Below are 15,205 nucleotides of genomic sequence, written 5' to 3'. Positions count from 1 at the left end.
AAAGGAAGTACTTGCCACTCAAGGCCTTAGGAAAACAGAAAAACGAGCAAACGTGTCCTTTGCTGCTTTCGTTTCATTCACCCTCTCTCCTGCTGACAGACCATCCTTTCAACCCCTTCCCTTTCCTATTTCATCTTCTCTACGCATTCCTACTTGCCCCCACACTGATTTCTGGCTACCTGTTAAAAATTCTTACCAACTGGATTTGAGTTTACTAATTCTCCTAGTTCTATCTCTAAATTAACTAAATTGTTCACTTAATCTCGTGTAATACAGTTGCAAACATAATGGTAAATTTTATAGTTTGATTTTCTTTCCTTTTAGGTAAGGGATACATACTTTGGTTTTCTATATAGAGTATGAAAAGTGGCATTACTCCTTGAGTTATCCATTACACAAATTTGATGTGGCTGTTTTTTATATTAATTGATAAACACATAAAATAACTGAATTATAACAACTGGGAATAGTTAAAAACTATTTTAAATATACCAATTCATAATATCAATTGTATGTATTAATTTTATATTAAAAACATATTTAAGGTTGTTTTGTTAAAGATGAAAATTCTGTCTAAAATGATTTATTTTCTTTTTTACAAGAAAATTTCCTTTTGTAACAAAAGGAGTATATAAGTTAAATAAAAAGATAGCTTTTGTATGGAAAAATCTCAAGGTACCCTTGTTAAAAGCCATATGATAGTTTCGTACTTATCTAAATAAACCTTCGCTAATGTTTATTTTATTATCTTGCATTTATTATTGAAAGATGTATTTGATTTAGGCCCCCTTCTCAATCATACTAAAGATCTTCATCTATTTGATTCACAATGAGGTTGTGATTCTCAGTTTACAATTTCACATTTATTGCTGTAGTAAAGTTAACAAAATTTAAGTGCCATGAAACGTATTTAAGGTTTCCTACAATTCTCCCTTTGCCAAATGTTAGAAAACCTAACCACAGATTTTTTTTAGTAGGTGCCATGTCCTTAAAGGGAATTTGCTTGATTTCATGTGTCTTTTCATTCTGTACAACTATACAAAAGAATGTATATTAGCACATTCTTTAACAACTTGCTGGTCAAGTTTCAAGCCATTTCTTTCCAAACACTGAGCCAGACTGTGCCATGTAAGTTCAGTTTTTCTGGCTGTTCTTTAGTGTTCAGCTTATAACCTATAGTATGGTTGATGCAACTGACAATGTAGGAATAGCTTATACTGTGGCCAGAATTCTTGATCAGGAAATAGTCATCGGGCTATTCCTTAAGAGCCTATAAATAAGTGAAATGTATAGTCAATTAAGTCAAGTGGTGTGAAATTAATTAAGTTTGAGTGCTTGGGAACAGAACAAACAAAACACCTTTACTCAGTTTCTGGCTAGCAAAGTTTCTCAGAATAATTGCATTGACTCTTTCTTACATTTGACCTGTGTCTACACAGAAACACTTTCATTTAAAATTATTAGGAATAATTTCCTGCCACAAAGAAAACCTTACCCCAATGTGCAAATCAGTTTCTCAAAATAGGCTAATAAAAAAGGTATTAATTTGAAATTGAAGCCACTACTAAGAAAAATAAATGATTAGTACTTTTAATATTTTACCTAGTTTAATATTCAACATAAAATCTAAAACCATTCTTTTATACTAGAAGGATCTCTGAATCATTAACAGAGAATTTTTATTTGAACATATGATTTCCTCTAGTTTTGTAACTTTAAATGAAAAAATATTTTGCATGAAGATGTTTTAGTATTTCATTTTTGGCTTATGCATTGTAAAATTTTTCAGTTTTCAGGGTGCACAGAAATGTCAGAATTTTTCAGAAGATTTATGATGTTAACAAATTAAATTTTTTATGATTAATATACTGTGGTATAAACTAACCATATTCAGATTTGGTCAAAATACTACTTCTCCTTTTAGTTACTGTGTTCTTTTATTTGGTCAATAGAGTACATGTGTTTATAATTTAGATACATGTGTATATGTGTATACATAAATGTTTTTACTTCTATTAATACACACATACACACATCTATGCTGACAGTTTTAAATAATAATTTACAGAAAGATTATATAATATTTTTATTGAACCATCACTGGATATGAGTTCAGCTAAGTTGCACCTTGAATAAATGTTTTAGATTTCATTAAATTAATGTTAGGGATCTATTTATTGTTAATATTTAAGTAGCACATGGACATTAAAACAGAAGATTTGGCTACAGCTATAACTGTGAACTCATTATACATATTCCTTCTAACTATATCACCGTAATATTTTCCTCTATCTTTATTCATTTGAAACTCTGATGTACTTTTCTTGATCATTTTTCTGTATGATCATATCACTTATAGAATTTTGGAGGTTTGGAATGTGAACACAATTTGCATTTGAAGATAAAAAATTTGTGACTATAGTTAGTGATATTTTATTGTGCTTCTCATAACATAGTTTATCTTAGACTATACCATAAGTAGCAATTTGCTTTAAGATGCTTTATTTATTCATTCCCCATAAAATAGTATTTGTATTCTTAGATGGTTATTTGTGGAGTTTTTTCTTAATAATTAAATAAGATTACATTAATCATTTTTGATACTGTGATATAATAGCTAACTTTAGCATCTTTATGCATAAACATTTAGTTATTATATATGTTAAAGGGCTCTTGTTAAAATTAGGTCCCACCAAGAGGCACAAGGAAAATGTACTGAAATTGTCCAGATTCTTCATATTGTTCATCTCTCCACCTCTTTTGGTTAATGTAAACTATTGTAATTTCTTTCAGCTATTTGGAGGAAAATTTGAATGTTGATCTGCTGCTTTTATATAAGTGAAAGCTTGGCTTAACTTATATAATTTATAGAAAGCTAGGATTCATTTAAGAATTGTAGATGCTTTTATTTCTTTATCGTTGGGCTTATATGTTCATGAATTTGGTGTAAGAGAATGCTTTTTCTAAGATGAATATGTGTGTTCCCCAGAAAATAAGTTGCTGCCTTATTCCTGTGCTGGTATGGTACCAGTGGCCATTTGTTTTATTTGAAAATTTTTAGTAATTTATTTTTATGAATTAGTTATGCATTCTCAATTTGTGCAGCCAGAAGATAGAAGAAAGTGCATAACGTGTCTTCCTTTCACCCCTGTTCTCCAATTATCTTCCTTAGGAGCAATCAATATTACCAAGTTCTATAAGTGTCATTTTAGAAATTATGAATATACAAGCAGGAAGTATGTATCTTTCTGTCCGTCTCTTTCCCATTTTTTAATACTAATTGTAAAAAGACAAAAAACAACAACAAAACCCTGCATCTTGCTCTTTTATTTTCACCTAATAGTATGTCTTAAGATTTTTTTTTTCATGTCAGTACATGAAGGACTTCCTTATATTTATGGGAAATGATTATATTAGAAAGAGCTGAATTGCCCATCTATCTTACCAGAGGGAAAAAAGCGTTAAAATCATGTTGGATTATTGATTATGTTTATATAGAGATAGAAAGGTAATATAGTCACATGAGATGAAAACATCTGTTTAATTATCACAAGTAAAAGTATGTATGGAAGAAAAAAATTTTTTTCAGTTAGAAGTGTGCATAAATTATGCATAAATCATAGTTTTTATTTTATATTATAGAAATATTAATTTCTCTTTAAAATAATTTAGTCTTTTCATTAGCCTCAATGATTTAAAAAAAAAAACAAAAAAACTTTCCCCACTTATTTTGGCAGAAGCATGTATCTCCGTTATGATCTGAGCATTTTCTGTTTTCCCATGTCTTTATTTCTCTAGCCCAAGCTGAGCCCTCAAATGAAACTCCTCAGATAGAGTACCACGAACCTTCTGCTTCCTGCACTAAATCACAAATTGACTGAAGGTTCTGGGACCTCATTTTCAAAGCACTTAATAAAATGGGACTTTGAGTGACTTGTAGTCTCCATCACTTCAGCTATATTCTATTCAGCTGTCAGTCAGTTCCACACTGCTCCAGCCTTGAAGCTGATAAGATCTAGAGGCAGTAATTTTATGGTTAAGGCTGTAAGACATTCTTCCCCTAGAAATCTTGATAAACTAGAAGGTTAAGACAAACAGAATAACAGGGGCCTTCAGTCTTTCCTGAGTACAGCCAATGAATTCCCCTGAATTTTTAAAGCAAAATATAATAATGAATTATTTTATTTTTCAGCTATTTCATACTGAAACAGCATTTCAGAACACAGGTGTATTATAACATGCCAGAAATAACTACATTCTATCTCATAGGATATCTAGATTTAGAAAGTTTAATGATGTTTGTAAATTCTACTTATAAATATGGAATTAAGCTGTATCTTGGGCGACCTCTTATATAGCTTTTGCTGGATCTTATATTTAGAAATCAAATTTCAAATTAATGTACTATTTTGAAACTATTATAAATTTTAAAGGGAAAAAACCCACTAATTTAATGCTTTACTCATGGAGATCAAGTAATCCAGATAAAATATGAAATGTATCAGTGGCAAATTAAAATACACTGTGATTTACATAATGAGTCAAGAGTAAGCTCATAAAGTTTTAGTACTGCCTCTTCTACTGGCCCATTTCTTCTAATTTAATGGGGGAAAAATAACAACAGAATGTCTATGGTTAACTGTCAGTTCTCTAATGAGAAGGAATTTCTTCATATCCCCATGTTTATTAGTTCATCCCCCAAAGCATGTGATTTGATTAACACTTTCTCAGCATGCAAAACTACAGTTGTGTTTACTGGCCACAGAATTATTATCTGGTTTCTTTTAAAATCTAGCTGTGGTGTTTGTAACTGTTGGTGGCAATAAATTTCATCAGCTAGGGGTTTTGTAATCTAACTAGAGACCGTTAGAAATAATTTTACACATTCATTTTAAATTTACTTAATATAAATTTTGCAGAGTTTCCCATCTGTCTGGTATGAAAGGAACATGTGATTTTTAAAATTGTGCTTTCAAAATTACAGGAGAGATGCAATTAGAGAAGGAAATAAAATATAAAAATAGAAGAACTAAAGAGGTCAGAATTTGTAGATGATATGATTGTGTATCTGATAAAAATCATAGAAAGTCAAATGAAAAACTATAACAATAAGAGAACTTTGTAAGGTAACTCAGTAAAAAATTAATATACAAAGGAATTAATAGCTTTTCTGGATACAATCAACAGTTGTTAGAAAATATAATGAAAGCAAAGACTTCATCGATAATAAAAATAAAAAATACCTGGCAATAAAATAACAATATATGTGCAAGATCCAGCTGCTGAATAAAATTTTTTAAAGTTCCTGAGAGACACCAAAGGGAATAACTGGAAAGGCATACCATATTCTTGGAGAAGAAATTTCAGTATGAAGCATTGTTTCTTTCTAAATTAACTTCAAATATTTCAGCATAACCTCAGTAAAAAATACCAATGGATTTTTTTTTCTTTTATGAGAAAGGCTGTTTAAATAAATAAATAAATATGCAAAAATAATATAGAAATTTTTGTAAAAAGAAAAATAATGGGGGGTAAGATAGGAGGAAACAGCCTACAAGTTAGTAAAACATATTATAAAGTTATAATAATTAAGACAATTGTCTAGGCAAATGAATAGACCAGTGAATGGAATAAAGACCATAAATAGGTCAAATGGGTATAGGAATATAGTATATGATTAAGGTGGCATCACCTGTCAGCAGAGAACTGATAGATTATCAAGAAATGATATTTGGAACAACGGAATAACTGTTTATAAAAGAAAATGAGATGGGTTCCATACTTCAATCCAAATACCAAAATTAATTTCACTTGCGTGGAAATATGTGTTTATTATCTTACAGTGGGAAGCATGATGTAACATCCAGAAGCTATAAAAAATATACTGATAAACTCAATTACATAAAAGTGAAAATATTTCATATGACAAAAACCACAACGTACAAGACAATGGTGAAATAACAGACTGTCTAAAATTTTGAGACATTATATTCAAAGAACTAATTTCCTTAACTAATAGACCACTCTTACAAATCCATCAGAAAAAAAAAAGACCCCAAATGGGGAAAGTGCGTGAAGAGGCAGCCCACTGCAAAGGAAATGGAAAATAAACTACAAAGAGATGCCATTTTCATCTCCCACATGGGTAAAACTGAAGAAGTTAGTAAGTCTTGGCAAGTGTGTAAGGAGGCAAGCACTCTCAATCATTGCTGATGGGAATCTAAATTGGCATAAGTTTGGAGAGCAATGTGGAAATTTTTATCAAAATTGAAAATATACATATCCTTTGACCCAGCGAGTATACTTCTAGGAATTTATCCTACTGATAACATTCTTATGTGTATGAAATGCTGCACAAGCAACTATATTACGTGTAGTTATTTGTAATAGGAAAAAAGACTGAAATTGCCTAATTGTGTATCAGCAGGGAAATAATTAAATTTTAGTGCATTTGTCCTTTCCATGGAATTTTATATAACCCATAAATAGAGTGAGGCATCATATATACACTGATGCGCAAAGATCTCCAAAACATACCGTTAAGTGAAAAAGCAAGGGGAAGTATGTGTATATGTATGTGTGAGTAAATAGAAACATACATTTGTATGAGGATGCTTCAGAAAGTTCGTGGAAAAATAGAATTGAAAGATAATATAAATCTTTCCGTAAACTTTTTGAAGTATTCTCATATGTGCTTATATAGGCACAAAGATATCTTTGCAAAGATACATTAAGAAAATAAGATGAAAGGCATGAGAATATATTATTTACTCAAAAAAAGTAATTTGTTATTTTCAAAAATTTAAGGCAAGCTCCTAGTGATTATAGAATATATCTATTTGGTCATATTCCCCAAATGCATGTAGCTGAAACAGTCTTTTCTTTTTGTGCCCAGTATTATCTATGAGATGTCATGATTCAAACTAAACCTTGATCCTGGGTTTCAGATACAGTCCTTTATTAGACTGTTAAAAGTTTAGATAATGAAAACTGGCTTAACTTAGTTAAGATTTTTAAAGTAATTCTTAATATTCAATATTTTAGAATGAAAGTGAATGTTTTGTATTTGTATTCATGTATTTAGAGTCTGGATTATTTTCTTTACTCATTCACTCTCTCAAACATTTATTGAGCAATCACTGCTGACCATGCACTGTTCTTCTCTGAATATGAAGGTTTATGATATGGGCTAATGGAACTAGTTCCAGCACAGAAAGTTACCTTGGATTTCCTCCAAGGCAAAGATGGAAATCCACAAATAGCCCTCAAACATATTTAAGTGGTTAGTTTCAACTTCTCTTTCACCACCTTATTTTTGAATCACAAATATTAATATGTTATATATTGATTAAATTTATATTCACCAAAATTGCGCATATCTTCTGGTTATGTTGCTAATGTAAGTTCAGAATTGCTTAAAGATTGGGTAGGATTGGGTAGCAAGAGAGTGAAAGAGAAGCACAAATTCAAATAATGCTTAAGACTATAAAATCATCCTTTAAGTAGAGTTAGCTAAGCAGCATTGTAGGAATGCCCATTACCTGCCTACTTATACTCCCTTAACTAGTAATTGCAGTCTGACTCTGGCAAAGGAAAACATTTTTACCATGTTTTAGTGCAGTGGTCCTCAAACTTGAGTGCACATCTTGTAGTGCATTGGTTAAAACACATCACTGGACCCCATCCCCAGGGCTCTTAATTCAGTCAGTGTGGGCAAAGACCCCAGAATTTGTATTTCTGACAAACACCCAAGTGATTCTGATAATGATGGTCCAGGACCTCACTTTGAGAAAACCTCTGTTTCAGTAATTATATAGACCAATACAAAGTGAAAATGTTCTTAGTACTCAAAAATTTTAACAGCAAAAGGCAGGGACTGTTTGAAAATTGGCTTAAATCCTGTCACTTAATTCTAACCCAGCAGATTCCTGAAGGATAATTTCAGCCCCAGTGCTTCTACTGTTGATGTCCTAGAAACTAGTTTTATCATCGCAAACTGATAATATCAGCCTCGTTGGATCCTGGTAGGGACAGAGGAATGTCGGCTCTATAGAATAATCAAAAGAAGTTAAGGACTTCCTTTGATTAAACCAAGGTGAACAATCTTGGTTTCAACCCACCATCCCAATTTAAACAAACCATATGCTCTCAGAACACATTCAGTTTATACAGGTTTCTTACCCAACTGAGTTTTTCCCTATGAAAGTTTTCAGAATAGCTTCAGGTGTACAAAATTGCCAAAACTTCAGGTTGAAAGCATAATAATTAAAAATTTTTCTCTAGATATCATAAAATTATCAGTAAGTAGAAAGGAAAAGATTTCCTGTAATTAAACATTTGTAAGATCTAAAAGTTCTTTGTTCTAAGTGCTTAGTGAGTAAGATCAAGATTTCATCTTTAGCTACTTTCTGGTTCAAGAGGACATGAAAAAGCAAAACTGGCTAGGTGTGTTTTCTGGGCATTTAAAAAGTTTTTTAAGGGTTAAAAGAACAGTCCATTGTGAGTCTCTCACAATTAAACTTCTTTTCAACCTTGCTGTGGAAGTAATATATTCACATTTTGATTTCTACATCACTTCAATATACAACTTAAAGAGCAATGTCCTAGCCAGAAGCTTAGCTTGATTTGGGGGTGTTTCTCTGTGTGTTTGCTGGGCCTCCTGGGCCCAAGAGACACCCTCTAGATCCTTAGAAGAAGGTATCTATTGACTAGAAGGGAACTGATACTGATTTAATTGCTTAGTGCAGGGCATCCAGAGTTTTACAGGCACAACCTAAAATGAGAAATACCTTTACTCTGTGGCCTAGTGCTCATACACATACATACATTCATGAGTGCACATCTGTATATACGTATATTGTATATGACTGTTTATGTATGAGGGCACATCAGAAAAATTCATGGAAAGATTTGTATTATCTTTCAATTCTATTTTTCTATGAACTTTTTGAAGTACCCTCGTAAATGTACAAGTATATATATATGACTGATACCAAAGTTGCATAAAGGGATACTTATCCATACTGTGCACAATGAACTGATTATTTTCTACTCTGTTCTGTTTTTTTCATTTTTTTTAGAAATACTAGTCAGGGCCTATATAATCAACTTTATAACCCATTGATTGGTTGCACTTTACAGTCTGAAAAGTACTGCTTTGGGCAAATTGAAGAGCAGGTCAAAGAATTAGCAGTACATATGAGAGAAGTAAGTGCAGAGTCTCCATTGTTGGGTTTTTGTTTTGTTTTGTTTTGGCATTTCTGAGGAATGCCCAAATGATTTTGATAATGCTGGTCCCAGACCACATTTTGAAACATCTCTGTATTAGTGATTATATAGGCTAAACGTAAAATGAAAACGTTCTTTCCTTTGTTGTTCCTGATTGAAGTACTTCCCATTGGAAGTCCCCCCGACCCCACCAACTAACAAGTACAGCAGGAGGCTATCATTCCAAATATGTGTAAAGCCATTACAGATACCATTTCTGAACAAAAATCACCCAATAGAAATGTTTCTGTCTTCCCTGATTTCAGATACAAACAAAATTTAAAGTCCTAGAGTTCAGAAGAAAAATTACCCAGAAGGATATTCTGGTCATAAATGTATCTTCTTCATTAGGTTTCTCTAAAGAATTTACTGTTCTTTTACAAGGAAACAGAAATGCTGTTTCTTTGAGAAAGTACTAACCAATGAGGTTAACAGAGTAACCTATATTAAAAAGAAAATGCAATTGTTATACATTAGGATAACTATTTTTATTATTAAAATTTAATTATTCAGTCAGAACTTTTTGTTGCCTTGTAATTTGATCACTCAAAACATTTTCAAGTAATGCTTATCAATCATATTAAACTCTTTCCTATTGGAACATAAATCTTGTTAACATTAAATCATTTGGCAAATTTTAATTTTATAAGCCTCTGTTTTCTAATCTGTAAAAAGGAGATAATATTTCTTGACTTTCCTGTTTTACAAAGTTGCTATGAGGATCAAGTGAGAATTAATGTAAAAAGGTATTATAAATCATAAAGCATAAAGTATTCTATTTTCAAAACACTTTAATAGTTCTAGAAAGAAAATAGCTTTTTTGTTGTTGTTGTTTTGTTTTTTATCAACAGGAAGAAAAGGCATAAAAAATTTTGTTACTTAATGTGCTGGGAGTAGACAGAGCACAGGGGAATCCTGAAAGAGAAATGTCCCAAATTCCAGTGGGAGTAATAAAGCTTATATACCAGTGTTTATGGGAGAGAGAAGGTGGGGGGAGGTAGAAGCCCCAAAACAATGGCCTGAGACCAGGCTAGAAAGGAAATAGTTTCTACTGAAATCAATTTTTATTGTAGCAGTAGTTGAATATATCAAACTTGACCCTTAGTTTTTAAGAAAAGATTAAAAAGCCATTTATTTTTTATTTTATTTTTTTGGTGACCAGTAAGGGGATCGTAACCCTTGGCTTGATGTCATCTGCACTGCGCTCAGCCAGTGAGCTCACAGGCCATCCCTATAGAGGATCCAAACCCGGGGCCTCGGCGCTGGAGCGCCACTGTGGTCCCAGCACCGCACTCTCCCGAGTGAGCCACAGGGTCGGCCCTAAAAAGCCATTTTAGAGTCAAGAGAATATGTTTTGATCTATAAGGACAGTAAATAAAATGATATAATTGTTTTTTTTCCTTCTGTCTTATTAGTATATAATGGAATGACACGTTGATATTTACATTAAGAGAGTCCCAATTGTCCATATATGTGATATTCTATTTGGAACATTGCATAGATGCACTTAATGTATATATAAACCACTTGTCCAGCAGAGCCTCTTTTTGCCCCGTATAACTCATGCAAAAGACTCAGCACCTCTTCACATTTCCCTGCATTTCAACTTGGAGTTTACCTTTTTGGCATTATCAGCTGCCCTATCTGAACCCTGTGCTCCAGCCAGTCTTGATTACTTGTACCAGAAATATCAGTAAGTGGCATAGATTTTACTGAAGATTTTGTAGGGAAAAGAACTGGAGGTTTAGCGTCACACCCTCCAAAGCACAGTCACACAAAGCCTCTTTGCACCATCTTGTTCTCCCCAGTCTGTCTATTCATTTTGCCAATGAGCATTCATCTCCAGTCTTACCAGATCTGGGATCATTCCAGTTTCCTCTAAATCTGTCGGCAGGGCACTTAAGCCTGGTAACAGCTCAGCAGAACAATGGACCATCCTATTAGAAGGAGTCTTCTTCATTAGAAGACTGTGGAGAATTATAAATAACAATAGGAAATGATAAATAATAGAGAAAACTCTTTTTCTATTATATTTTTCTCTTAAATATGCACTGCCTTAGAAAAAATACAATATTGATCCCTTCTTTGAGCATGAGAAAAGAGAATATGAACACAACATTTACTGGATATCCAAAGCTCTTTTGACCCCTTTTCTCCCCACACCCATCCCCTTTTTTGGGGTCAGAGTTTTCTCTGAAGTCTCTTTTGGGATACTGATTCTTGGTTGGATATTGCACAAGCCTCAAGGTGGCCCTGGGTGCATAGGAACTGTCTATGTGTCCTAGATTCCAACAAGGCAGCATTAGCATTTTAGTAACTGGAAAAGTGTTTTCAGCCTGAGTTTTAGGCCACACATTTATCACACTGTCTCTCTAACCTCCATTAGGTAATAAATGCCTTGTTCCCTTCAGGTCCTTCCTAGAGGGGTTGCTATATCTTTGTAGAAGCTCCAGTGAGCTTTTTTTTTCTCCTGGATGTGAAATACAGGCATCATATAGCATCTCCCTTGACTCTTTTGAATTTCTAATCCTAATCCCTGAGAAATCATGGAAAATTTCCTTCACTGCTTTAGTCTGCCACAAAATGTGCGTACCTGACATACCAAAAGAAATGTTATTCTCTGCCTACATAGTCTGTATATATTTTTTAAAATCTGCCCTATAAGAACTAAGGCCTGCTTATTGCCATCTGGTCATATTTTTATCACATTTGTGACCATGTCACTTTCTACACCAGAAGCAAGTTAACTGGTGTAGTCTCTAACTAGCACTCCATGCCTAATATGGAAGAGATCCTTTTGCCCAGATGAGGGAAACCCACTTAAACCATTCCCTGGGATTGTGTCTTTTGAGAGTTTAATATTTGATTGGGGCAGCTGAGTCACATCTGTGTTTACTTTAATTCTCCAATTCTTACTTGGTGGCCCAATCCCATCATTACTTTCTTATAGCAGCTTGTGTTAGCTTCCCCTCTTTCTTCACCCAAATTAAGTCACTCACAGCAAAATTCATGGAGCAGGGAGGTCCTGTACTCCCCGAAGAAGTCTAATTTTCTCTGAATACTCTTCATTGTAAACCACTGTCTCAGTAAATGCTCCAGCCATGTTTGGTGTTTTAAATTATGCTCCATAGCACCTTGTCATATGACACACTGCAGAGGGGTCTTTTTCATTCTGCTAATGTTTGGTCAGAAATCTGGCATGTGAATGCAGGAAGTTCTCCACGTTACCTGAGCTTTGACTCTTCAAATTTTGCCAGCCATTCTGTCCGAGTAGCATTTGAGGTTTTGTAACCACATATAATTCCTAGTCTGGAAAACTTTTCATCAGTCTTTATCACTTTTCTGCCCAGAAGTCTGCCTCTCCTCTAATACTTCTACAGTCTGTCTAAACACAGTGCAGAATCCTACTCTCCAGTTTCTGAAAATGTTTCTGGCTTCTAGTAGTACTGGAAGAAGGGTTCTCATCTTTGGCTGATAACCAGCCTTAAAACAGATTTCCATTCTTCTAGGAATCCTGTTGTTGCCAGTGAATCGGGAGGTTTTTAAGTCATCCCAAGTATATTGCAAGGGTCTTCTTTAATCTTCCCGAAAATACTCTAGTTTTTCGAAGGACACAGGTCCCCATAGTGGCTGGAATGGAATTCAGTTTCTTACCTGATGTTTCACATGGAGAGTTTCTACATCCCACCCACTTTAATAACGTATGTAATTCTCTGTAAGCCTGTCTTTCCAGGCTGAATATCCCATCTTAAATAGAAAATCCCACCGTTTGATCTAAGAGGAGTTGTCATAGCTTCTTATCTGATTATGAGGCAGTAGTTCAGGACCATCATGAACCAGTCTTAACTCCCAAGCACCCTGTATCCTAGTATTAGATAATTGTGGGGAGACTGTGTACATTATTAGTGACTCATCCACAGGGTGATTATTTAGTAGATACAACTGGGCACTGTATCTTAGTTCAGATTAATTGATTTAAGAAAAATAAAAGCAAAGGTATCCTCATAGTCTGAAGCTACATTAGTTGAAGGGAAAAATTGAAAAATGTTCACAGTGCCTACTTTTTAACTGAGAAAAAAAAAAACCCATGAATCCTTTAGTCATAAAAATTATTTGGCTCTGTACTATTAAGTAAAAAGAAAGGCAACAGGACATTTTTTTAAAAACTGAAAAGAAATCTAAGAAAAAGATGTATGTAGAGAAATGAGCAACACTCAATAAGAGAGGCAGCTGAGACCTCAAATTAGTTTGACTTTCAGGCTGTCACGAGGCCTCTTGTTAATCTGATTACAATACTTTGCACTGGGGTTGAAATTTCAATAAGAAAATGATCAGTATTCTTAGAATAAAGATCATGTAGCAGGGAAATGAACAGGAAAACATTTCAGAATCTATTCATTTCAAAGCGTTTGATATGTGTATTTAAAATGTTCTAATCACACAGCGATGAAATAGACTTGTGTTCATTTCAAGTAAAAATAAGGCACTACCAAGCTTTCTGCCTCAAATTCCCCACCTTTAGATCTGTAATTCAAAAATATGTTTATATTCACCCTTTTCATTTTTACTGCTGCCCTATTACCAGGCTCCCCCCTCAATCCTGGACTATTACCATAGCTTCCAAGTTGGTTTTCCAGTCTGGATTCTCTTCCATTCTACCTTATATCCCAAATTAATATATAAAGTGCCATCATATCAGATTAATACCCTTTGTCAAGACTTTTCAACAATGGCCCACATCCTATTTAATTGAGGATTCCCAGTTCAATTCAGTTCTCCCACTGAAGAAATTGGAGTCTATTTAACATAATTTATCTATCCCCAAAGGAACCATATCTTTCAGCCAGTCTTACCCTTCCTCAGATGTACATCATGTTGTCTTGTTTGCTCTGCCTAAAATGTTCACTAATCTACCCCTGTCAGAATGCTGGGAACATTATTTGTTCTTTACTAAGGAGTCACCTCATCCATGCTTTGTCTAACTGTACCAGCAAGAAGTAATTCTGCTCTCCCCCCTTCCTCCATATTCTAGTAATACTTGATTATTTAATTCATTCTGGTTGCCTTTAATTATGTACACACCATATACATTAGTAGTTCCTTGTATATGAATAGACCCATTATGTCATTTCTACCAATTAGTCAATTCATGATGTATTGTGAGCTTCTGGTTGACAGGGCTGTGTTTTGAAAATCTTTGCTGCCATCTTTTTCTCTCTCCTGCCATATATACACCCACCCACACACAGCTAACACTGCACCTTGCACACAATAGAGTTTTATGTTTGTTGAGGTAGAATGAAATCACAAAGGACTATTAGTTTAATGAAGTTCCTACTATCAGTAGTAAGCACCATAGTTGTTTTACACTGGGAGGGTGGCGGGAGGGATGGTATTAATTTTATTCTTTTACTTTTCAAAAACCCCTGCAAATTACTTGAATTTGAATCACTTTTAAATTCTAGTTACCTGGTGATCTAGCTATTTAATCATTTTCATTGCATGAAGCTACAGTGATACAATATCTTTGCTGAGATTAGGAATATTTCCTCAGATGATATGTAAGGCTTTCATGTTGAACATGTGGACCAATAATCTTTTGGATCAATGAGCCTACTTTTAAGCAAATTATCTGTTTTACCTGATTGTCATATCCTACCTTAAATGTGACAGTATTGTGGTGGAATATCTTTAGTATTAAGTATATTTCTACCTAGAAGAATTTATGAATTCTTCCTAAGGAGTTTATTTAATTTTTAAAATGATCTGCAGTAAACTAGAAGCATATGATCTCTCCAATTCACTTTGGTATGAGTATTTTAGTGTTACGTGCTGAGGTGTGCCATTTTTTTCTTGAGATTGGTCAACTCCCAGAAAGTTGAACAAATATTTGCTCAAATATCTAATCCACAATAATGGGAAAGTTAACAAATTAATT

At 33.6% G+C, this 15,205-nt stretch overlaps 1 protein-coding gene across 5 annotated transcripts in view; it reads left to right on the top strand.

Annotated features, from left to right (window-relative positions):
• The window catches only part of RFX3 (regulatory factor X3), a 281,067-nt gene that overhangs the window by 184,902 nt on the left and 80,960 nt on the right, over positions 1-15,205 (top strand). The gene's annotated exons all lie outside the window — the stretch shown is intronic.

Source organism: Cynocephalus volans, chromosome 16, assembly GCF_027409185.1.
Source record: "Cynocephalus volans isolate mCynVol1 chromosome 16, mCynVol1.pri, whole genome shotgun sequence".
NCBI lineage: Eukaryota > Metazoa > Chordata > Mammalia > Dermoptera > Cynocephalidae > Cynocephalus > Cynocephalus volans.
The sequence above is the reverse complement of the archived record's forward strand: the minus strand, read 5'-3'. Positions and strand labels throughout refer to the sequence as shown.